The sequence below is a fragment of the Haliotis rubra genome, unplaced genomic scaffold, assembly GCF_003918875.1.
Source record: "Haliotis rubra isolate DU_JTF1 unplaced genomic scaffold, ASM391887v1 Scf376, whole genome shotgun sequence".
NCBI lineage: Eukaryota > Metazoa > Mollusca > Gastropoda > Lepetellida > Haliotidae > Haliotis > Haliotis rubra.
Genome location: NW_025767053.1, coordinates 982,221 through 1,007,275, shown reverse-complemented (window position 1 = coordinate 1,007,275; position 25,055 = coordinate 982,221). Strand labels below are relative to the sequence as shown.

The 25,055-nt window shown below is 37.2% G+C and overlaps 1 protein-coding gene across 3 annotated transcripts in view; it reads right to left on the bottom strand.

The window, feature by feature from the left end:
* LOC124286094 overlaps positions 1-8,333 on the bottom strand; it is a 33,074-nt gene extending 24,741 nt beyond the window's left edge. The window contains exon 1 of one of the 3 annotated variants that reach the window (XM_046722424.1): positions 8,319-8,333. The gene's annotated coding sequence lies outside the window, so the exon portion shown is untranslated. Of the gene's footprint in view, positions 1-741; positions 910-8,318 lie in introns of those variants that run through there. The other 2 variants (XM_046722423.1, XM_046722421.1) reach the window with 2 other exon arrangements.
* Positions 8,334-25,055: the final 16,722 nt, after the last annotated feature.

The window sequence follows — 25,055 nt, the reverse complement described above, 5'->3', positions numbered from 1 at the left end:
GTTATGTCACTGCTACACATCAATGTGAGCATGTGTTCAGTATAAGGGTGAACAGTCTGATACTTTTTCTGTGGGACAAGGCATCGGTCAGGGTAGTGTTATTTCAGCTTGGCTATTTCTTGTGTACATAAATGACCTCAAACCTGAGCTCCGGCAGGTAGACACTGGCATATGTATAGATAACTGACTGACTGACTGACTGAGTTTACGCCGCTTTTAGCAATATTCCAGCAACATCACGGCGGGAACACCAGAAATGGGCTTCACACATTGTACCCTTGTTGGGATTCGAACCCGGGTCTTCGGCGTGACGAGCCAGCGCTTTAACCACTAGGCTATCCCCCCGTCCCGTATAGATGATGTTAGATTGCCATGTATATTACTTGCTGATGATACTACACTTATTAGGTACAGTCTTTAAAGTCAGTATTCATACACTGTGGATACCATGAATTTCTCTTTTAACATGCATCGCGAGTGGTTTGTAGAGTGAAATACGATAAATAAAACACCCATGGAACAAGCGGGGAAAACGCAACACAATCCAGGCGGCAAAACAGCCAACATGAAATATATTGTTGGGCTATAAAAACAAGGAGTTTTCATTTCCCTTCAATCACAATTGTGGGACCAGTGAAAACATGCCCTGACTACCAACAGCTCAACGCCATAGGCCGACTGCCAAGCACCATTATGAAACCATGGAACCGTTATCAGCCGCAGCGATCAACACAGACCTACCTAGATCCCGTCTCAGCTACAGCGCAGGGAAAGTTGATGCGGGTTCCTTGCTTACACGACATACTCATTACGGCCTCCTCTACAGCTAAAACAATCCCAGCACTGCCAGTGATCTTCGCGTCGACAGCCGACGCCTAGGGTGTCAAAGACACATACAGTATATACAAGTTGTTGAGAACAAATGACCTTCACCTTGAGATTCGATTGTGTCACGTGTGCCAGGATGAACCTCGGTCAGTGACAATGGCATCTGTCAGATTTGAAAGATGCGTTATGATCTGTTGATTATGCATCAGAAAACCAAATTTGTATTTTGTTCATGCATTTTAGATTACACTACAGTGCGGTTGCTGGTAGTCAGGTCGCTTTTTTTATTGATTTTTCCACCGAACACCTCCGATAGTCACTGACAGAGGACCGGTCGATAAAGTGCTGTCGTTCCCCACTATTTCCAGCCTGGTTCCCGGGGTGTGCTGCGTTAGCTTTATCGAGCGCTTTGAGATATTTATGAGCATTTGCATGTGATTGTGAGGGTGTCCGCCCGGGAAGTGGACAAACTGAGTCCCGGTTTGTAGACAGGTGCTGTACCACTATTGTCGACTTCCCCGGTAGTGTTTAGATAATTAAGTAGTGATGTTTTGAGAGTAATTGCCTGTAAACTTACAGGTTCTACAGGTGCTGTACTGCTTTTGTTGACTTTGGTTTTGTCGGGTTATATGGTGTTTATAGTGTTTATAGTGTAGTGTTTATATATTATGTAGTGATGTTTTGAGAGTAATAACTGATTATAATCCAGTGGGTATATCATTAAGCTAAGTTTGACATTTCATCTAAGCTGAAACCAACAGAAACCTAGCGGAAACCTACATTACCCAGTATCCAATAGGTTTCCGCAATAGCGGAAACTAAGTCATTTTGCTATGAATGTTTCAGCGAACTGAAACTAAATGGAAACGCATAATGATAGTTTCAGTTGTAGAAACTTGATGGAAACCTAGATTTGTTAGTTTCAGTTTTGTAATTTATGCGGAAACTCGCATTGTCTGTTTCCGGATACTGAAACCTAGCGGAAACCTACATTACCCAGTATCCATTAGGTTTCCGCAAGAACGGAAACTAAGTTATTTTTGCTGTGTATTGAGTTAAGCAATTAGTATCGTTGGTGAATATAAGTCAGTTGCAGAATGAATTCTGATTGAAAGTGGACTGAAACTTAAGTTTCCACCTAGAATCCAGTGAGTTTCCGTTCTTTTACATTGAGTTTCCGCAATAACGGAAACTTACAATTACCCACTTTCTAAGGGTTTTCGCAAGGTTTCCGTTACCCACACTCCAACAGGTTTCCGCAAGGTATCCGTTACCCACACTCCAAGAAGTTTCCGTTGAGTTTCAGTTAACTTTGAATCCATCAGGTTTCCGCAAGGTTTCAGTTATTAAGACTCCAAAAAGTTTCCGCAGAGTTTCAGTTACCAACAATCTGACATAGTTTCCGCATAGTTTCAGTTACCAACAATCCGACATAGTTTCCGCATAGTTTCAGTTACCAACAATCCGACATAGTTTCCGCATAGTTTCAGTTACCAACAATCCGACATATTTTCCGCATAGTTTCAGTTACCGGTTTCAATTTCAGGTTCACAGGTTTTCATATGCGTTTCAAAGAGCTAAATGTAAACATTCTTCTTTATTCATATCATAAACTCTTGTTAAAAACAATACAAGCAATTTGTTATTATCATGACATTTACTTAAAGAAAAACAGAATATATAATAAGATTAATTTTTTTATTTTCTCAACATGAACATGAATTAGCATTTAAGGCAAATAAAGATCATACATATAACTAGTAATATAGCACTAAAAAACAGAGCAAAACATTTTGGAATAACTCAGTCCAGTTTAAGAAATCATATATCATTTATAACAGAGTAGTAATTGTTCATCAGTTAAACTTTCGTTCACTAATTATCCTGAAATAGCATGTCAGATATGAAATTTATTTCTAAAATCATGCTAATGGTGAAAAACAATAACATACAACTTAACACAGTAATAAAACATAGCTGCATCGGACATTTGGCATTCAGCCAAACACTCTATGTCACAACTATCTCCAAACATCCACTTTGATATACATCATACAATAACACAACATACAGCTTACACTACAAAAATAAAATAAAATAAAAATTACATTATGAAATTGAAAATTGCAAGAGTTGGTCAGTTAGCCCAATAAGGGGCATCCCTGGGCGGAGATCCCTCTGTTACTTTGGTTGGATGCCTCATCCTCGATCTCATGTTGGCCTTGACGAGAGCAGTGGAGGTGTAGATTCTTTCCAAGTTCAGTGTCGTCGTGTATGCCCTAAGCTTGCTGGACTCCCAGACAAAGGGGGCGGAATGCAACTAATTGACGTCATCTTCGTCACTCACGACTGGTGATGTCATGTGTATGGTGAGTGTTGTCGCTACCTTTTTCTTTCGTCTATCTGGCCAATCGATAGATGCAATTCTGTTTAGGCGTTGTGCAGGTTTCTGAAAATGGCAGGTAATAACGAATTGCTAGGTTATTTTGATAAATTACACAAACATCAATCAACAAGAAACTGACAATGCCAAGGATGATTTAAAATGAGTAATCCAAAAGGAAGTTTGAATAAAAGAGAACTAAATTGAACAATCACACTTTGCATTAGTTTTCTCAAAACTGTAATTATACAATTCATCACACTTCATTGACCGAATGAAATATCTTATTTTCTAAAGAGGACACACAATCTATACAACATTTGCTCTGGAGTTACATGCTTCCCAGACCAGAGGTAGTAATACGTTATATATACATATATATATCTGAAGATTTATTGCATTTTCTATATACAGTAGTTATAATGGTACTAGTAATAGATTTTCATCAAATTGCTATATTCAATCTCTTACAGATCGTATTGTTGAGCCCATTTCTGGTGTCCCCCGCCGTGATGTTGCTGGAATATTGCTAAAAGCGGCGTAAAACTAAAATCAGTCAGTCAGTCGTATTGTTGAAGGCACAAGTATATTCACCCAGTAGTGACTGTATGTTTACACCATTAAGTCTTTGAGGTGTATTTAGAAGTGATTAATACAAGACATGAATGTTTACGGATGTCAACTCTGAAACATGTTTTCACATAATAAAGGAGTTGACATCCATAAACCTTGTCTCTACACTATTGGAAATTATTTACTATTTATAATGAAAGTCACTACAGATAGGTCAAAATTACCTTCACATGTTCTTGCTGACCATCTTTGGTCATTCTTTATAAAGTTTCCAGACTCATCATCAGCTTTGCTGAAAATAAACAATAACACGTTACTTTTCTTTGCATTTCCCCATTCATTCATTCGAGTTTTAAAGATCACATATACCCTACGGGGGTACAACTCCATAAATCACTAACTGGCATCGTTATGAATGAAACCCCGTCATTACAACTACTCATTTCGACCTTTAATTGACTTAAATCGACCCTTTTTGACAACAGTGCACAATTCTCACCGGCGAACGAAATTTCAACCAATCAGAGCGGCGCGTCTCTGTGACGTCATATGAGGAATAGCTTTGAGGGCCGATGCAGAATTCATCTACATTTTAGGGGGTAAATTATCTTGTTTACAGGCTTGTATAAACCTGAAATCGTGAAAATTGTTGTGGAAAATGAAAGCTATATGTTCTCACAATCTACTGTCATTTAATTTTGACTCCTGCTTTGCCTAGTTTCCGAGTTACAACTTGTTTTCATAGACGATTCTCTCAAAATCGATTGGTGTCGTTAGGCCCTATTTGTATAATGACTGATCCAAATTGATCCCATTTCTGTGCTTTTTTACCTCGATATTTAATCATGACATGTAAAAATCTGTTTGTATTCTCAAAACAGTGTCGGCCCATAAGTTTTCACATGCAATACAGCAATTAATACTCCCTTGTTCTAACCTGTGTTAGGTGGTATAAACCTACACAGGTTATTTGTCATCATTCACTTGATGGTCAGTTAATGAATTTATAACAGGTATAATTAGTGGTAACACACTTAGATTACCCGACAAAAGTTCCCATTTGGCATTTCTTGTGTCTGGAGTAAATATTCAACATTATAAACATCGATCAAAGGATTAACCGATAACACGCTGATTGATTAATACTTTTATCTTACACAGCGGAATTGTCAAAAAGGTAGTGTTTATGTATGTAGATTTACTAATCTATACTGAATACACTCTGCCGTGTCGGTGTATGCGTAAAAACAACGCCCTTCTTTCAAAGGATTAAAGAACCACTAAACTTTGTTTTTTGTTACTCTTTTAACCATTACATATGAAAGATTTGTGGTTAGTCTTATGCGGAACACCAAATTTATTCTTTAAAAAACTTGTGGTTAATTAATACCGAGCGATTAAAAGTGGCCAAAAGGTCGCCTGCTTCCCTCTCGCCCGCCAACGAAACCACAGACAGGTTACGTAACTCTGTCGCCAGAGCACTGCAGTGACGTCATATGAGGAACGATTTTCAGTTAGTTGTATAGAAAGTGTGTAGCACGCTCATCATTTTGATGATTTCTCGACATGAACGACGACATGCCGAATCGTTGCTTTGTCGTCAATTGCTCCTAGGGGTCGGGTGATGGTGTCACCATGCACAGATTTCCACAGGACCCCGCAGTTCGTGCTAAATGGGTTATGTTTGTGAGTGCGAAGCGAGCGTTGTGGAAGCCTGAAACGATATCTTACTTGTGTTCAGATCGCTTCACGGAAGTTAAAGAATCAAAACTACTTACTAGTTATAGTAAAATATGTATATGATTGATGACCATAAAGATTTTCCATAACACAACTTGTAACATAACGATTTCTTCTTCGGAAGTGAGGTTGTGGTCGAAGTAACAATAATATTGTAAGTAGTATTATATTGACACCCACCTCGCTGCCAGGAGAGAAATTGTTTTGTTATACGCTATGTCATGCAAAATCCTATTGGCCATCAGTAAAATACATATTTTACTACCAGTAGAAAGTAGTTTTGATTTTGTAACTCGGTGAAAACAAACCTAAATAGCATTTGACGACAAAGCAACGATTCGGCATGTCGTCGTTGATGTCGAGAAATCATCAAAAAGCAAACTACAGATTTATCACTTTAGGTTATGCAATCAGTAACTGAAAGGCCTGACATAAACATCCTGATGAATGAAGTTAAGTTATCTCATGTGACATAACCTTGGAGTATTTACGGTATTGTAAAATCAAGGGGTCAGTTTGACTGCAATTTTCACACAGGTGTGAAGTTAAGATTTATTTGGTACAATTTGAAATCATGATTAAGTTACCGGTTATTCAAATCCATTTGCAAATGCAACTTTAGTATGGTTCATTTTGTGAAAATGTATCTAGGGAAGCATAATAATAAAATATACAAAGTGAAATTATGTCTATGTTTCGTAGTACCATAAACACATACCTTCAGTAAGAGAGGGTGATCTTTTCCTCCAGGAGCAGTCGTGACACATGTTTCCTCACAACAGCTTAAATGAATAAAACAAATCCATTAATATATAATTTATTTGCTGTATTTTTCAAAATTGTAGTATATTTTTAGATAGACACTTATTTTACTTCACCAACCTTTGAAAATAGTTCGAGCAAAACTGTTTATACAGTCATAGGACTTAAATATACGTCAGTCGGCAAAATTCTCATAGACTTGCATGCTATTTTAGTGTAGCTGTGCAATTTTCATTAATTCAGTTTTCAATATTTGGTTGGCAAATTTTGCAGGTCGTTAGGAAATCATCTTGGTCACAGATACATAATTTTCCGCATTGTAGTGAAATGAGCAACATATATACAACATTGCGTATCTTTCCCCATAGACCGCCATGTTAAGAATTGCCATAACCATGACACGCACTGAATTGAAAATAAAACGGAAATTATGTCTTTGTAGCTGAGATAATTCATGACCCATGTGCAAAATATAAACAATATCAAACGGATATTAAATAAATTCAAGACATATTTCTAGCTGCACCAAATTAACATGTAAGTCGAAAAATGCATAGTGACGAATACCTATGGCCAGTGGCTGTAATTCGATAGATTCGACAATAAATTTATGGAATGCCCTACCAAAGCGTCATGTAATCTCACAGAATTTAAAAACCTAATTACAAAAACTGAAAATAAGATTTACTTTGACCTTAATTATGGCAGTCGTTTTTGCCAAATCGTTCACTGTCGCCCCAGGCTCGGATGTAGCGACCTAAACGCCGATAAGTATAACAGACATTTAAAAGACAGCCCTTGTTGTTCTTGTGGACATCAGAGTGAAAACGCCCTACACTATTTCCTCCCTTGCCGTAACTATACTCGGATAAGACTTAATAGGTATTTTTACACTACCGGTTTTAACCTGGATACGATTCTTAAGGGAAACAGAGAACTTACTCCCTGTGTAAACCAGAAAATAGTTGAATCCGTCCACGATTATATAACCAAGACACAACGCTTTAAATTTTCTCAGGAAAATAATTAAATTTACTCAACAACCTTCTCATGATTGATTTATATTTCTACAATGGCTTGTGCGACACACACAACTGTAACTCTCTAACTTATGACTACTTAGAGAATAGTTGTATTTCATGTAATCTGTATATATTTATACATTTTAAAAATATTATATTTATGCAATGGTCAGTATCGATGACGTCAAAACCTCCATTTTCATGTTGTACTGTAATCGTAGTTATTTTAGCGCAAAATATTGTGCGCCAATAACCATACCAAGCGAAATATTCATGGTGAAGTCATGACAAATACTCCAGTAGGAACAACATGCAATTTGTTTATTCTCTCAGATAACAACATCAAAGCAAATACTCAAGTAGGAACAACATGCAATTTGTTTATTCTCTCAGAAAACAACATCAAAGCAATTATTCCCGGTCCATGTTTACAAATTACGAGATCAAACAATGTCAAGAGGTCCACAGATGTTCGCCTACCGGTAATTTCTCAACACAATGTACTTACGTCACAGCAATCACTTACATACTGCGTCCACTCACGTCTCAAAATAAAGTGTAGTTGACAGCAAATGGATACGTATACATATTTTGTTTCGCCAAAAGTCATAATTAGTGTAGCTGGACGATCACATGTTGACAACAAACGCGATTCAATTATGGCAGCTAGCTTTGATCATTGCATGTCTATCGGTTGTGAAAACGTTGTGATGGATACCATCACTCAGGTGTTTGAAATGCGCGAAAAAACAACTGCGCGAACAGGCCTTTTGTGAACTTCCCGCGAAAATTGCACCCCGCGAAAATATATGCGATTACAGTATTATATGTTGCATGGGAGCGGTGTTAATATAAGCAGTAATGCTTGTTCACCAATCCCAATTCATCTTCATGAATAAAAATATGTTTAAATCAATTCGATGGATTAACTTGTTTACCAATCCGGACTTCTGTACGTAAAGTAAATAATTCATAAAACGTTATTTGATAACAAAATAAATTGGTCTTACCTGACAGGGTCGTGGTACTGCGAGTTTTTCGCAGCCATTTCCATCTTTCTTTTCCTGGTAGCGAATTCTCTCTTCCAGTGCTTTGAGGGAAACTGAGGCGACTATGAAAATGGCGTCTCGCAAAGACTTACGGGAAAAACACTTTGTTGTTTTTTTTAATCTAAATCTAACATTACAGTTTGACAATATCTTTCCGTGTTATACAACAAAATAAACATACACTATACAAATAAAATGTCAGCTGTGTGTTTTTATAATGATTTAGGTAGTCTCGCGTGGACGTGATCCGGTCGCCATTGTTTTATTTGTTTACATTGCCGACATCAAAGGAAACCGTGTAAGGTGGAAATGAGCAGATTGAATGTGAGTACCCAAAGTGACAACAGTGGGCTGTTATGGGCTTAAGGGTCTCTTCATCGCATAATGGGCACTAATTGCTCCTCCTCAGTGTCAAGCATCAACATGTAGGTCTAGGATAATTAACAGTGAATAAATCTGAAAACATATTCACGTTACTTTAAAAGTCTTGGGTGCCGTTCCACTAACCGATCTTATCTAAGATCAGTCTTAGCAAGTTACGCCAATTTTACAATCGTCTTAGCTAAAAGTTACACCCGTTCCACTAACCGATTTTAGGCCGATTGTAGCCGGTCCCGATCACTCAGCAGTAGTCCAGCTATATGGCGGCGGTCTGTAAATAATCTAACTAAGATGCATATCGTTCACTAACATGAGCGTTCATGTTAGTTAACGCTATGTATCTTAGCTATAAATATTCGAGTCGGTCTGCCTTTAGAATCCCCCACCAAATATGCGCAGTGAAGTCAAACATATTTGTATCTTTTTTGCTTCAGAACATTGTTCACTTCACGGCTGTCCCTATTCTTAACCATGACGTTGGAATATTGCTGTACAATACAAGTGTGTTACACCGACTCGCTCGGTTGTGTTCCCATGACGACAGTGGTCAGACTGGCCTGACATTTGTAAGGCTTCAGTGCAGTGTTTGTTTACATCACAGAAATGTACAATTAATTCATTTCATGGGGGATTTTAGGGGACGCTCACGGTGAAATGCTCGCTCTTATTTTTCACATAGAATAGGAAAGCCACCATTTTGGTTTCTCTACGATTGATTTTAGCTATCCTAAGTTGGTCATGAGCAACTTAGACTTTGAATCTTAACTTTACGATTGACTTAGGTAAGATTGGTTAGTGGAACGGTATGCCGATCGTAACTTCACGCTAAGATTGGGATTTTATGGGTTTACGATTGGCGTAGGGCTAAGGTCGGTTAGTGGAACGGCACCCTGATCGAGCTTCATGAGTCCTACTCATGGGAACTTGTGTTAGTGGCAAATAGGTGACTTTTCAAAACTCTGTCAGGAGTAGGCAGTATACGAAAATATTTCTGCTGGACGTAAAACTTCATCATGTAAGTACATGTAATATACCTATTGAGCTCAAAACATGCAAGTGTATTAGATATGCTTATATCATGTTCATTCTTTTCAGTTTTACACCTAGATCTACGTATACTATTCCCATGTATTATCAGTTTACTTATCTAATTTTGCAGTATATATTACTAGTTTATATGTAATGTCAGCTCAACATATCTAAGTGAGTGAGTTTAGTATTACGCCGCACTCAGCAATATTCCAGCTATAAGGCGGTATTGATCCAATTATACCAGTTCATCTTTTTTATCATTTTATAACCATTAAAACAATTATTACATATACTTTACACTCATAGCTTTGTGTAATAATTTGTGTAATCAATTATTAAACCTCTTAGCCTTACAATGCATTGACACAAGTCACGTATAACACTTCTAAAAGAATCATTGTTTCAATTATTTGATTTACAGATACGTATTGTGGATCCACTGACTTGTTGGAGATTGAACAGAGGCTTGGCTTGGTAATCATTTATAGTTACACCATACCATGCTCCTAATTTCATTAAAGGAAATCTTAAAACAATATGTTTTATTCATCAGCATTTAGTCAAAAACAAGTAAACACTAAATAGATACATAGAATAAATTTCTTTATCTTTGTAAAAATAATAAATCAATCAAATGTAACAGTGCGTGGATTCCAGTGTAATCATAAGTTGATATGTTTTTCAGTTCCAAGAAAAAGACCCAGTTTTCTGTCCGCACTGCCAGTCGTTTGTTTCAAGGAAACAAGGAATCCGTCTGGAATGGACGGCAGTTTCTCATCAGGTTAGTCGTCAAAGATACTTCACTTCATAGGTTTCACTTAAGGACTTCAGTTTGATCTGTCCCTTTGCTATCCATCATATATCAATAATGAATATATTTAATTATTGTATATCAGATATGTAACTGTAACTGAAAGTGAATAAGTTGTGTTACACATTTTACAGTTTTTAAATTAAAGTAAAGGTCACATTAAAAAATAAAAATAATATTTTATGTTATTATATTGCTTTGAATGTTTCCTTAGTGGGTTGATAAAACTAAGAAATACCCACGATTTTTCATTCATGGGAAATGTTAGGTTTTGTATGCTTTTCTCAGTTGAGTTGGTTATTTCAATTTGAAATGAATAAGATCACATATATAATCAGGTGCTACATTCGGTGTTTAAACAGGATTCGTATCTATTTAAAATATGTATGTACCGTTTTACCTATGCTTAGATTTCAATTGGCGATTTGGTAGTAGATGTTACCTTGAATATGAGTACAGTAACAGTAATAAATATTACCACAATTTGCTTCAGAATACTGGGTTGGCTAGTATTTTCTGGTACCAATCAATGAAATAAGTGACATGTCCAATGGAAGAAACAATATACATGTATACTACAGATCTTTCCTTTGTGATTGTGAAAAAAATCTTTTGGTTACATCTACAAATTAGTCGTTCTAATTTTATAATTTCATTGTGATCAGATGTACCACTGTGCATGTTTTTGAATATGTATACATGTGTTACTTTGGCTGTTTTTGTAGTTTTACTAAGCATTGTATGTATTGTATTTGCAGGATGATACAGAGTCTGTGTGGGATGATGATGATGGCAACGATGTTGTGCCAGACATCAACCAGGACTCTTCATATTCACCCACAGATCTTAAGTAGAGCATACACCATCTGTTTGCGGTTGTGGACTGGTTCAAGCCTTGTTGTAATCAACTTGGTTATATTTCCCCTTTCTCTGTGTGACAAAACAAATGTCTCAACTCAGGCTCTGCTTCATATGTACCAGATCAGAGGATTGCTGTCTGCTCAGTATGAGTGCAACAGAAGCTTCATGATTGTCAGCAAGTTGCCAAGTCTTTTTATGTGAGATTGTTAGTGTGTGTATGTTAAGATACATTGAGGCAGCTTCAAATGTACACTTCATGTATATGTATATGGGCCCATGACCTTTCATACAATAAACATTTGAATGTTAATTTGAAATCTGTTTAATAAATACCACAGCAAATATGATATGCCTGCACTAGTAGACCTCATTTCATCATATGCATAAAATGTTGTAGGGTTTTAACATATTTGTATTTGCATATTCATACAGAATTTGTGTTCTCCAAATCTGAAGATTCCCTCTTGATGTGGCCATACACACACACATACATTGTTGAGTTCTGTTGAAATGTGAGTTATTCAAAATAATGAAACAGATGAATCATAACAGTGACTGTGTTACTGTGTTTGTTGTTTTTCGTGTAAAATATAATAAATGGTACATTCACAAGTTATGCAGAATGGTAGTGAGTGAGTTACAAAGTCACATCGGCAGCCATATCGTGACTATGAAAGTCGTAACTCTAAATTTGTAAATGTGTACATGAAATAAAAACAAACTTATTTCTTACCTGTCTTCGAAGGACAGTAAAATAACTAGTCTATCACAAATGTACACTAAAAACTGGCATGTAACCATAAACACCATAACGGTACAGTATAAAAGTGGGCTATAGATTACCAACACCTGAAGGTTGATCAACATACTAGGGACTACGGCACGTACAGTACGTGTGCTTCCTGCATGGACCCTAGAAGGATTCTATATATAGAAATTATCTTGCAAATGTAACAGTAAGCAAATATAGTCCCCCAATGGAACAGCACAAAGCTATACTAAGTTTGCCATATCATCTAAGCTGAAACCAACAGAAACCAAGCGGAAACCTACATTACCCAGTATCCAATAGGTTTCCGAAATAGCGGAAACTAAGTCATTTTGCTATGAATGTTTCAGCGAACTGAAACTAAATGGAAACGCATAATGATAGTTTCAGTTGTAGAAACTTGACGGAAACCTAGATTTGTTAGTTTCAGTTTTGTAAACTATGCGGAAACTCGCATTGTCTGTTTCCGGATACTGAAACCTAGCGGAAACCTACATTACCCAGTATCCATTAGGTTTCCGCAAGATCGGAAACTCAGTTATTTTTGCTGTGTATTGAGTTAAGCAATTAGTATCGTTGGTGAATATAAGTCAGTTGCAGAATGAATTCATCACCAAGTGCGAAATCGGTTACGCTGGTTGTGCTTGTTAAATCTTCAAAGAATGAACAAACGAAAGAACGAACGAATTCATCCTATCATTATGGCGAATGCTTTGGCACGTGTGACGCTGATAGACAACCTTCGTGGTGGTAGACATCTCTATCATCAGGGATACAAGTTCAGAGTTAACAGAAGGAGGGCAGAGAAGACATACTCGAAATTTACACAACCTGGTTGCAGTGCCCATGTTATGGCAGTGGATGACATGATCAACGCTGTTGCCAACGGTCACAACCACTGTGCCCCACTGCGTTACTGAAGTTGATGAATTCAAAGCCAAGCTCCGCGATCGGGTCAGATCTGACGCTACAACCCACATTCCTCAGATCTACCAAGATTAAATTGCCAAGTTGCGGAGAAACCCAGATGTAGCACCTGGCGCCCTTCTGAGACTGATTCCCACGTACGATGCCATGAGGACGAGTATGTACCGCCAGCTGATGACATGGTCTTATTTGCTGGAAATTCGGATGAGTTACAGCGTATGTCAATATGTTTAGAGAATATTGTGTAAAGTGGAAGTTAAACTTAAATATCGAAAAGACTAAAGTAGTCGTATTTGGCTCTGGAACTGCAAAGGTGAATTTTCAGAAATTTTATTTTGGTGACGTACTTTTGAACATGTCTGACACTTATACTTACCTTGGAATAAATTTTCATAAGAATCGGAAATATAATGCTGCCATTAAATCTTTAAGAGAACAAGGTCTGAAAGCAATGGTTTGGTGGTTAGCTAAAGCAAGAAATGTACACTTACCGCCAGACTGTCTTGCTAGAGCATTCGACCATATGGTTGTACCAATATTATCATATAGTTGTGAGATATGGGGCCCTAGGAAGTTTGAAAAGTTACAATTAGTTCATAGATTGTTATTAAGAAGGTATTTTATCTAAGGAAAAGTACCCCGGCTTATGTGTTATAGACGGGACGCCTTCCTTTAAGCATTATTGTCAAAAACAGACTGAGTATTATCCTATTCGTGTAAAATTTAGATAATGAAAACCAAACTAAACTTACACGTAAAGTGTACACTAAATTATTAACAGGTGACAATTGTACTGAATACCAGCCAGCTTGGCTACATTATGTTAAATCTGTTTTAGACGATTGTGGTTTATCATATATCTGGTATAATCAGAATTGTGTTAAAAGGAATTGGCTCCACTGTAAACTTGAACAAATTCTAACAGATCAGTTTATAACACAATGGCAATATGAAAAATCTTTATCGTTTAAAGGTAAAACATATGATTGTATAAAACCTTTTTTTGGTGCTGAAAACTACATTTTATTACCAGTTAGAGTTTCACAACCTCTTTTGAAATTTAGAACTGGTAATACTAAGTTTCCTGTTGAAGGAGGACGCTGGCATCATGTGCCTTTTAAGTGTAAACATATTTTACTCAAAATAAATTGAACTAGGATTGGTAAACAAGCCGTAATGGATTATTGAATACCTTTCCATTTCACTGATACGTGAATAAAACAAGTATTAAATAATATGCAGCATGATAGGAAAGCAAGCAACCTGCGAATTGAACATCATTAATCATTTATCAAACCTATGCGAATTTATTATAAAAGTATGGACACATTTTAGTATAAATAAAAGAATTTACAAGTTTATTTGTGTTTGGATTACCATTTAGGACAGAATTTAAATTATATCCAAGATCGTAAAAATACATGTGATATCTGATGTTGGAATAAATAGGGCAAGTAATGAAGTAATGTAAAGTATCCTCATAGGGGTGACCACAGGAGCAGAATGGATCAACTAAAATTTGCCGTTCAAACATGTGCGCTTTCAAATTACTGCACCCAAGTCTGAAGCGTGAGTGGATAATTTGTCAGAAACGTGTACCAAAGTTTTTATCAAATATATTAATTTAAAATTAAGTGGTTTTGATGATTGTAATACATTTTTTAATGGGCCTATGGTTTCAATATCGTACATATTCTCAGGCAAATCATTCCATTGTCTTATTGTAACTGGTACAAACGAATTGCTATACAAATCACTACGACATCTTATAGTTTGAATGTTATTTCTGTTTCTTAATCTGTGGTCACTTAACTGTGATACTTTTCGGGCGGTAGATCAGTTAAATAAACTGGTGTCATATGATGAACCATTTTGTAAAATAATGATAACTCGCTAATTTGTCTACGGTCAACTAGGGGCATGGAGTTAGTTTCCTTATATATTAAATCATGACTTGCTCCTCTAACTGCCCCGCAAATCGTCCGTAGAGCGTCTAAACGTAGATTTTCGACAAGTTTTTCTTGTTCTTTAGTACAGTTATCACAAAGGTGCGAACAGTAATCGAACATTGGTAATATATATGACTTGTATATTTGCTCTAATGATTTTCTAGATAATCTATATTTAAAACTACGAAGACAATTTACCAATGAACGAACCTTTTTGACTAATTCATCAATGTGGGAGTTCCATTTACAGTTTGATTGCAAGGTTACTCCTAGGTGTTTATGGTAGCCGACTTCAGTAATGTCTACTCCATGCATTTTAAGCCTAGGAATTGGAAATTGATTACCGGTATTTCTGCGAGTGAATAAAACAACTTCAGTCTTACCAGGATTAAAGCTAACCTGCCATATTTCAGCCTAGTGAGAGATCCTGTTTAGGTCATTATTTAAGGGTGCGGCAGTAACAACATGATTATCAACAAAAACATATACATGTACCGAAGCATCATCGGCAAAAAGACGAATGTTACTACTGATACCCTCAATGATATCATTTATGTAAACTAAAAACAGTAATGGTCCAAGGACAAATCCTTGTGGCACCCCAGCAGTGACTTTCTTTAGATCTGAATTGTAATTGTTAATAGCTACTCTCTGTAATCTATTGTCAAGATAACTGGAAAACCAATCGAGTAGCTTACCCTTAATACCATAAGCTTCTAATTTCACTATGATTCCCTTATGCCAAACCTTGTCAAAAGCCTTGCTTATGTAACAGACAACTGCCCTGACTTCTTTGCCGTTGTCTAATGCACGGAGTATAAAATCATACAAGTATGTCAGTTGGTATACAGTACCATCCCCAGGCATGAATCCTGACTGCAAATTGGTCAATACGTTATTATCTAAAAAAAAGTGAAACACGTTTAAAAATACATTTCTCAAATACCTTTGATAAACAGCTGGTAAGCGCTACTGGTCTGTAGTTTTTACATTCATTAAAACTACATGTACTTTTTTTATGAATAGGAATGACAATAGCTTCCTTCCATATTGTTGGGAATTTACAATGTTCTAATGATAAATTGAATAGATTAGTAAGTGGAGTAAAAAGGGATGGCACAATTATTTTGATAAATCTGTTACCTATTTTGTCTGGTCCACTGGCTTTGGAAATATCACCTGAAAATAGGATGTCTCTTACTTCTTGCGTAGTCAATACAATAGTCTCAAGTGAAGTCTCTACTTTACATTCACGTGTGGGAGTCTCCTTATCAGGATAATCAACTTGTGCATGGTTAGCAAAATATTCATTAAATATAGTTGCTTTATCTTTATTATCATTGATCAGATTATCGTTATAAATAATCGAAGGAAGTTTCTTATAATTTCCATTTTTGGATTATATACTTGTTCACTAAAGCCAACCAAAATTTAGAATTACTCCCCTGATTGATCTGATCATCTAAATCAGAAATATATTTCAATTTGGCTGCTCTCACAGCTGCTGTTACTTTGTTCCGTAGAAGCCTAAACTTTTGCCAGTCTTTATCATAATTTCGAGTCTTTGCTTTCTTATGCTGTTTATTTCTTTTCCTGATAAGTATTCTTATAGCACTATTCATCCATGGATTGTCCCGAGGTCTTATAGTTACCACATTTTTTGGGACATAAATATCACATATATTTCTCAAGACATCAACAAATTCATGTGTTAGAATATCAATATCATTACATCTAAAGATGGTATCCCAGTCGACGTTGTTGAGGCCTCGATTCATTCCATCAGTATTAGCTAAATCATAGTAAAACACTTTCCTTTTTAATTTTAAAGGAGTTGAATCAGAGCCCCTAACAGAGACAAAACTGGACAATGATCACTGCAAAAAGGATCAAGTACACCCGAGGTGCGAATACAATTAGGGTTTGAAACAAAGATTAAATCAATTAACGTACTAGTTGTTTGGGTGATCCTTGTTGGTTCTGTGATAAGTTGCTGTAAATCATATGTATCAAGAAGATTGTCAATCATGTTATTAGTCTGGTTATGTATATTGATGTTAAAGTCACCAGCAATAATAGTATCTATGCCCATGTCAATGCCATTACCAATTGATTGGAGGACTAGTTCCCAATAAAGATCACTTTTATCTGCTCTGTAAAAATTCCAATCAAATAGCTCTTGATTTTACACATAACTTTAACCCAGATCGCTTCTAACCCTAAGGGAGACAGCTGATCAGCATGTGTAACATGCAGGTGCTCTCTCACATAGATAGCAACACCTCCACCTTTTGATGGTTTATCCTTCCTAAAAGGGACGTGGTAACCGGGTATAAGAATATTATTGTTATCAATTGTGACATTCAACCATGTTTCCGTTAAACATATAACATCATAGTCACTTAATTCTGCCTGGATTAAAGCAACTTTTTCTCTTAAGCTACGCACATTAAGATGAACTATTTTTAAGTCAGGAAGTGCAAGTTGGCCCGGGTTTGGGTGCACATCACCACAGCATATTAAAATTAATAATATAACCAGCTACACTTGTGCATTGTATAAACATACGGTCATTATGGCATATGAAGTTTTTTTAATTTTTGCATAGGAATTTAACTGTAAAATCATTTTAAAGAACCCATTTGTCTGCCTTTTAATGACCGAAAGTGTCTGATGTGTAACTCCGGTGAAGTGGGTGATGAGTACCATTACATTTTTGTGTGTAATTCTATATTAGCAGTTCGAAACAAGTTATTACCAAAGTATTGTTGTACAAGACCTAATTACTTTAGACTGCATAGTCTTTTAATGGAAAGAAATTACACAGTTGTTCATAAGCTAAGCAAATCTATTATATGTATTTATGTAAACCTTTCAAAACTTCAATGATATTGCCTCGTATCAATATTACATAATTCACGTATCACTATATAACTGCCATATGTACCACTGTGAGTGGTTTTTGGTGAATATATGAACTGAGATGAACTACAGCATATAATTAACAAGAACAACAAGAAGTTATTTGGGAAGTACAGTAGCAATGTGATGACAAGGGAGTACATGTAGAAGCCAGTGGGATGTACAGAGCAGGAGAGGTTGGACTTGTAGGAGAGGTACTACATGTAGTTATGCAGTTAGGGCTGGTTGATGAACTAATAGTATGCCGAGGGGATGAAATAACCCTAATCTCTATTGATCGGGAGTCAGTGTCGTTTGATGTGGATGGCTTCGGTTAACTTCCGTTTGGTAAAGTGAAGATAGTCAAGTCAAGTTTATTTTCTCAAAACCACCCACGGTTGTGCAAGAGAATAAAGATATACATATATTACATAAGCTGACAAGGATGGTGATATCAGTAACATAGGTTATTTTAACTTTTCAAAAACAATATGTAAATATTTAGACAGATTTTTCAATTCTGACATTTTTCTTGTGCAGATTAAACTTTTATATTTGAACATATTTGGCCATTTAGAAAAAAACATTCATCAATATAAAGACGACGTTCTGTTTCAAAGTTTGTACATCTAAATACATGTTTATGGACTAACCCGCCGTGATATTGCTGGAATATTGCTAAAAACGGCATAAAACCATACTCAGTCAGTCAGTTTAGGGACTAACAATGTTGAAAATAGGATCAACAAAACTGCATTAAGTATACTCGTAAGAAGCTTCCCTAAGCAACTCAAAACTATAATGGTCTGTAAGCACAGGCCCTCGTGTCTTTGCGAGGATTAACGATGATAAAACATTGTTTTTGAGATGACCTCCGACTCAAAAAGCATTTCGAGTCGGGGGTCATCTCAAATTTATATATACTTTTGCAAAATCTTTAATCCTTGCAAAGAGGGACTGTGTCTGTAAGAGGTCGGGTCAAGTGGGTTTATCTTTCTATTCCAAATACTGGCTTGATCACATGAGTTAGCCACGGAGCTGGTATACCAAATGACGTTTTCGAAATTTTAACCAACGCAATATACTGTCACAGTGCCCCAGTGGAGTGGACATATTTAGCAGATCTTACTTTCACAGCAAAACCATTGAATACATCCTGATCTTCACAGCACATTGGGTCACAATAAACATAGCAGTTCTCAATATCACTCAGTACAGTGTACACTGCAACCTGAGAGACTGTGTACAAACTGTCCACACTGTGACACGAGGAAATCAAGCCAGGCGGTTTAGTAAGACACTCAGCCGTGTACACAAACTGTCCACTGGCTCAGTTTTGTGGTGATGCTTGGACGGCGCACCTGTAGAATATTTTAGATTCATTATTAAATAGCATAAAGCACTAAAAAACAAACTGTCTATTTGTATTTTTATAGATGTTTATAAAACCTTCCATAGGGAATGGTCACTATATGGCTGAAATATTGCCGAGGTGACGTTAAATTCTAACTCACTCACTCACTCCATAGGGAATGGAAAGATGAGCTATGGAATAATGATACTGCCAGGATGACTTCCTGCTGTGTAGAGTCGGAAACCGCATGCAATGAAAACAGAACATTTACTGTTACTAAAACTTTCCATTTGTGTAAATACGAAACACCCGAAATACCTCGTCAACTCGCCCTACTTGAATACGCAATTCATCTATGCAATTTCACTGTCTGTCTTCATATATGTTTTAATCTATACACATGGTAGCTCCTGATATATTTCATTATAGTTATGATAAGTTAATGATGCCATTGTGTAGTAGCACATTTCAGGTAATGAAAAATAAGGTTTCAGTGCTATCATGAAAAGCAGCATCTCTGTCCGGTTGTTCGAGGGTATAAAACTTGTAAATATTCAATTCGTTTCATCCATACATATTACTATGGCGAGAAGACTTCCATTGGTGCTGAGATGGCAGACGGTGGGTATGCATGCAGCTGTCATGCCATTCAAGGTCATCGGACATCAATTTGGTAACTGTCACTCTGTCATCAGTAAACCTACCCGGAAACACCAACATCCTGGTTCTGTCAGAGATCGACCAAGGCCAGGGCAACCCACTCCAGCGACAGATCGCAATCTGGCCCATTATTTGAGGCGTGAACCCTTCGCCACGATCAATCGTTTGAAGCAACTCCTTGTGACACACGTTTGTCAACCAAGACAGTGCGTAACCGTCTTAAGGCTGTTGGTGTGATGTCCTGATGGGCCATCAGGCGTCCAGTTCTGAATCATCAACATCAAAAGCAACATCTGCATTGTGCTTTCCTGGACGGCGCTGGTATCTTCGGTCATGGAGAAGGGCCTCTAACAGACAGCGAGATCCGGCATTATCTCAGTATGGGTCGTGCCAGGACAATACTTACTCAATGAACTGCTTTCCACAAAATCAACATTGTTGGTATTTCTCACCTACTGAGCATACACATATTGCCTACATTTTGTTAGTTCTTCTGTTGTAAATTATTCAATCTTCCATCAGAATGGAAGGCACAACTGCCATTCTGGAAGTATGAACGTTCTGACACCTTTCTGATAGTATCACTGTTCTAAAACAGCGAATTCATGTGTAAATCGTTCGGTAGTTAACCAACTCCCTGTTAATTACAATAACTCTGGTGAGATAAACGCTATTGACGTCTTGAAAGTAACCTTAGCTGACAGAAAAGTAAACATTCATCACAAGAGCCTTACTTTAGTTCATTGTATTGTATATATTGAATGAATTGTATATTTTTTTTTATGTTATCTATATTTTTGAAAAAAAGAATATTAAGTATTTATGTACAATTATAGAAAAACCATGTATGTATTGTATATAATGGCAATGACGTTTTTATTTTGTTTCGTGTACTTTTCAATTTACGTATTTACTCTTGCCCAGATGCTTGTAATCACAAGAAACATCTTTTGTTCTCCAACTTCGACCACAGCGATAATCCTTGCACGCATCACTTGCTGTGTTTTACGAGTCGCCTTCATGGGAATAAACCATTTACTTGTTGGAATTTGACTACAATATGTCAACATAAAATAAGCGGCGAGAGCAGGAACCCCGTCGGAGACTAAATATTTCCATCCGTATAATATATCCAACCACAACTGTCAGGTGTATCAAAGTAATACACACCAGCTTGTTTTAAATATGCACATTGTACTTTGCGACTCAGATTACGAAAAAGTACACTCGGTAATCTTCGTCTCTGCATATGAGACAACGTCCAGCAGATCAGGAAATGTTATCTTAATATATAATCATCATGATTTGTAACGTTATATCTAAACATAACCGTGTCAGCTGGACAGACAAATCATGGTGAGACTGAGGTCAATAGGATTTATGATTTATCAGGCCCAGGTATTGCATTGTATTGAGCCATGCGGGATTAATATGCGCCATTAGGGCCCCTGATGTTTGCTATGAGTCATTTGTTATTTCAATGCACGTATGACGCAATGGCGCGGTCCAAAATGATCCCTGGTGTCGTGCTATTTGTCTGAGCGTCTTCGATGTAGGTCTGATACTGGGCTTTAATGTAAATACAATGTTATTATCAGGTTATGAAGATCAGAAACATGATTTGGTTAATTTTGTAAAATATGATCTGGATAACCTGGGTTTCAGAAATATTCGGAAAACTGCAAACGGTTTCTCCACCCCCTCAACAAATACTATTGTTCATATCAGATTACAGGATCAAAATCTACAAGTCTGGAGCAATGAAGTATTGATATAAGCTTGTAAAATATGATATTTTATAATCATATCTTCAAATTTGGGATAATATATGTCGAATACCAGTAAACAAATTTTCGAACATCAAAGCGAAGATCTCCAATATTGAAAAAGGGAAATGAATAGATAATATCATCATATATGTAGTAGCGAGCAGACAAAATGCGACAAGCATATTTTTCCTCGGATTCTGTCTGTAGTTGATGGTAGGTAGGTAGTAGGTAGATAAGGTTTTAGGGCAACCCTGGGCCTTAAAAGGCCTATGTGCGCCCAACACTTAACAAACTGTTATATTTATGTTCAGTTAATTATGTCATACTTACCCGCTTTAACGAGGAAGTCTAATACAGCTCTTTTTATGCAACCATACATTAAATTATCGCCAAGTATTGCGTTCATTGAAAAAGTATTTTGGGCTGTGTTTAGCACAGTTTCTTTAAGAGTCTTACGTGGGTTTTCATGAGCTGGACAGTCAATGAAGTAGTGCTGAACTGTTTCTGGGCAGTGTAAGTTACAGCTTTCACACAGAGGAGATAGGTCTTTATCTAAAATACTTCTATATGCCTTTAATCCACAATGTCCCAGCCTGAGACGAGTTAAAACAACTTCATCTCTGCGACAACGCCGACGAATTTTAAAATATTTGTTTACTACAGGACAAGTATAGTACATGTGTCTACCTGTAGTTTCATTATCCCAATTATTTTGCCAAGATGTAGTTATTGAAGATGAAATGACAAACTAGTAATCTCTTGGAATGGGCTTAATTGAATGAATATCTGGTTGTGGTCTGTTGCAAGCTATCTTAGCAAGTGTGTCAACTACTTCGTTTCCAGCTACACCAGCACGTGCAGGAATCCAAACAATATCACAGCTGATGTACATGGAGTTTAAAACAGTATCAAGATACAAGATGTCGTATAGTATGTCACTGCGTGGACCTTGTACACCTGATTGAATTGCTTGTACAGCTGACAACGAATCAGTAAAAATTATTGCTTCGTGTTCATTATCTTTTACCCATTTTAAAGCTTGAAGTATGGCTGTCAGTTAAACTGTAATACGTGTTTTAACAGCTGTAGTTTATGCCGTTGTTACGGGATTATCTCCCTTGAGTTCACAGACGGCTTGGTCATGTGACCTCATTGCAAGCAGACGACACTGAAGCTTTAGTTAGCATGACGTTACAAAGCAACTAAAATCGACTCCTAGCGTTTATGAATCTGGTATAAAATCAGTAAAAGGACTTGTTAATTTCACAGGTTTACATCGGGCTTCAATCTACAGCAATTTGAAGAACTTTGAAGCTGGATTCGGGTCAGAGCGAAGGCTGGATTGGGACGACGTGCTTCTCAGGCGACGGATCGCGTGTCTTGCAGCGGTACACCCAAAATTTATGTTCCAAACAACTTGCCGTCAAGGTTTCACATCAAGGAACCCCTGTGGTATCAGAATGGGTCTTTGAAGTAATCTGGGTATGTCAAGCGAGCCCCAAATAAAATCCCATTAATAACAGCAGCGCATATGGAGAAAAGGCTCTAGTCGTGCACGGAAATGCAGGGTAAAGATTTTTCAAATATGATTTTTACGGACGAACCACAGTTCCAGCTTTATACGATCAAGAGGTGATCGTTGCTGTAAAATGGTTCGGAAGTGTCATGATTTAGGGTGGTATTGGTACACTCGGAGTAACGCCTCTTCTGCCTATTAAAACTGACCCAGCATCAAGATCATTTCTGATCTAAAAGGTAAAGAAAAGCCAGAATGACCTGTTGTATCGTACTTACCTGAATCTCGTTCACCCACTGTACTGGGAGATTGCTGGCTGTGTGCTCGTGTGATCATATGAACTGTGTAACTCGATGCTACTCAAACAGGCTATTGTTCACTTGAACATTCGTGGTGTCTCACGTGATCTGACGCTAATCCCTTCTGACCCTACGTGTATCATATGTACATATATGAGTGTGTGCGCATGTGCACATATGTATATCTGACACCTTTTTCATAATTTGTTTATTTTTTCCATTTTTACATTGGTACATGGACTCATGTTTAACCAGAATTTGAAAAAAGATCGATTCATGAACATTTTTTTTTATCACCTGTTGTAAAAACTGAAAGGTTGGCGTCTGCTTAGATATTTAGTTAAAGATGTAAGGATGAGAATCATGTCGATTGGATCATTATTTTTCTGGCCAAATCCGAGCAGGGCTCAGAGCTGGGGAACTTTAAATTTTCATCCAGAGTATTATTAAGCCAGTTTTCAAGGTTTTGCCATATAGAAGTAACCTTGCTCCAATCATAAAATAGGTGTGTTATAGTTTCTAAAGAACCAGAACAATAGCTGCACTAGTCATGATCAATGTATTGCATCTGTGACATATGTGCTTTTATGCTCGCTTTTTAGTGTCTAGATGTGCTCCTGTACTAGAGTGTGTTTGTGTTGGGTGTTGTTGTGGGGTTGGTTGCGTTGTACGGGTTGGGATGGAGGTGGGTTGGGGGTGTCTGGCTGGGTGTGCACTGGATCGTGGTTTGGAGACTGTTGGTACCCGTTGGCGGGCTGTGGTGTATGGTGTTCACTATGTGATAACTACAGACATTGTTCTGTGTTGGTGTATGCCCTTAATATCTGAGGTATGTTCATGTCTGAATATAACTGTGTGTGACAGAAGGTATATATGTTGGATAGTCCCTGTATGTATCTCTCTGTGTGTGCGTGCGTGCGTACGTGCGTGTGTGATTAAGGAGTGTGCTAGACGTACATGTGTAAAAAGCACTTGGTATAATTATATGGATGTCTGTTTAGACAGTAGTATCTAAATATAGTTAATCAGCTCGTAATTTTAACTTAAGAGTAGGGAAATCTATTGTCCAACCCATCACCTATACTTCCATGTGCTTTCATCCTCATCACACCTTACAAAGCCTATCCTTACCTCTCCTGTACTTCACAACCCACTCAGGGGCGGTGAGGTAGCCTAGTGGTTAAAGTGTTCGCTCGTCACGCCGAAGGCCCGGGTTCGATTCCCGGCATAATCACAGTGTTCCTCGAGAATTAGGGTCATATGCATGAACTATCCGTAAAAACTTATGTGTTAAAAAGAATTGTGCTCTTTTCGGAGGTTTTTGACAAGGTCAAAGCAAGTTCGTGTCTCTTAGGATAGGTGGGTAGCTTTGTGGTTAAGACTAAGGTTCGATTCCCCACATGAGTACAATGTGTGAAGACCATTTCTGGTGTCCCTCGCCGTGTAATTGCTGGAATATTGCTAAGAGC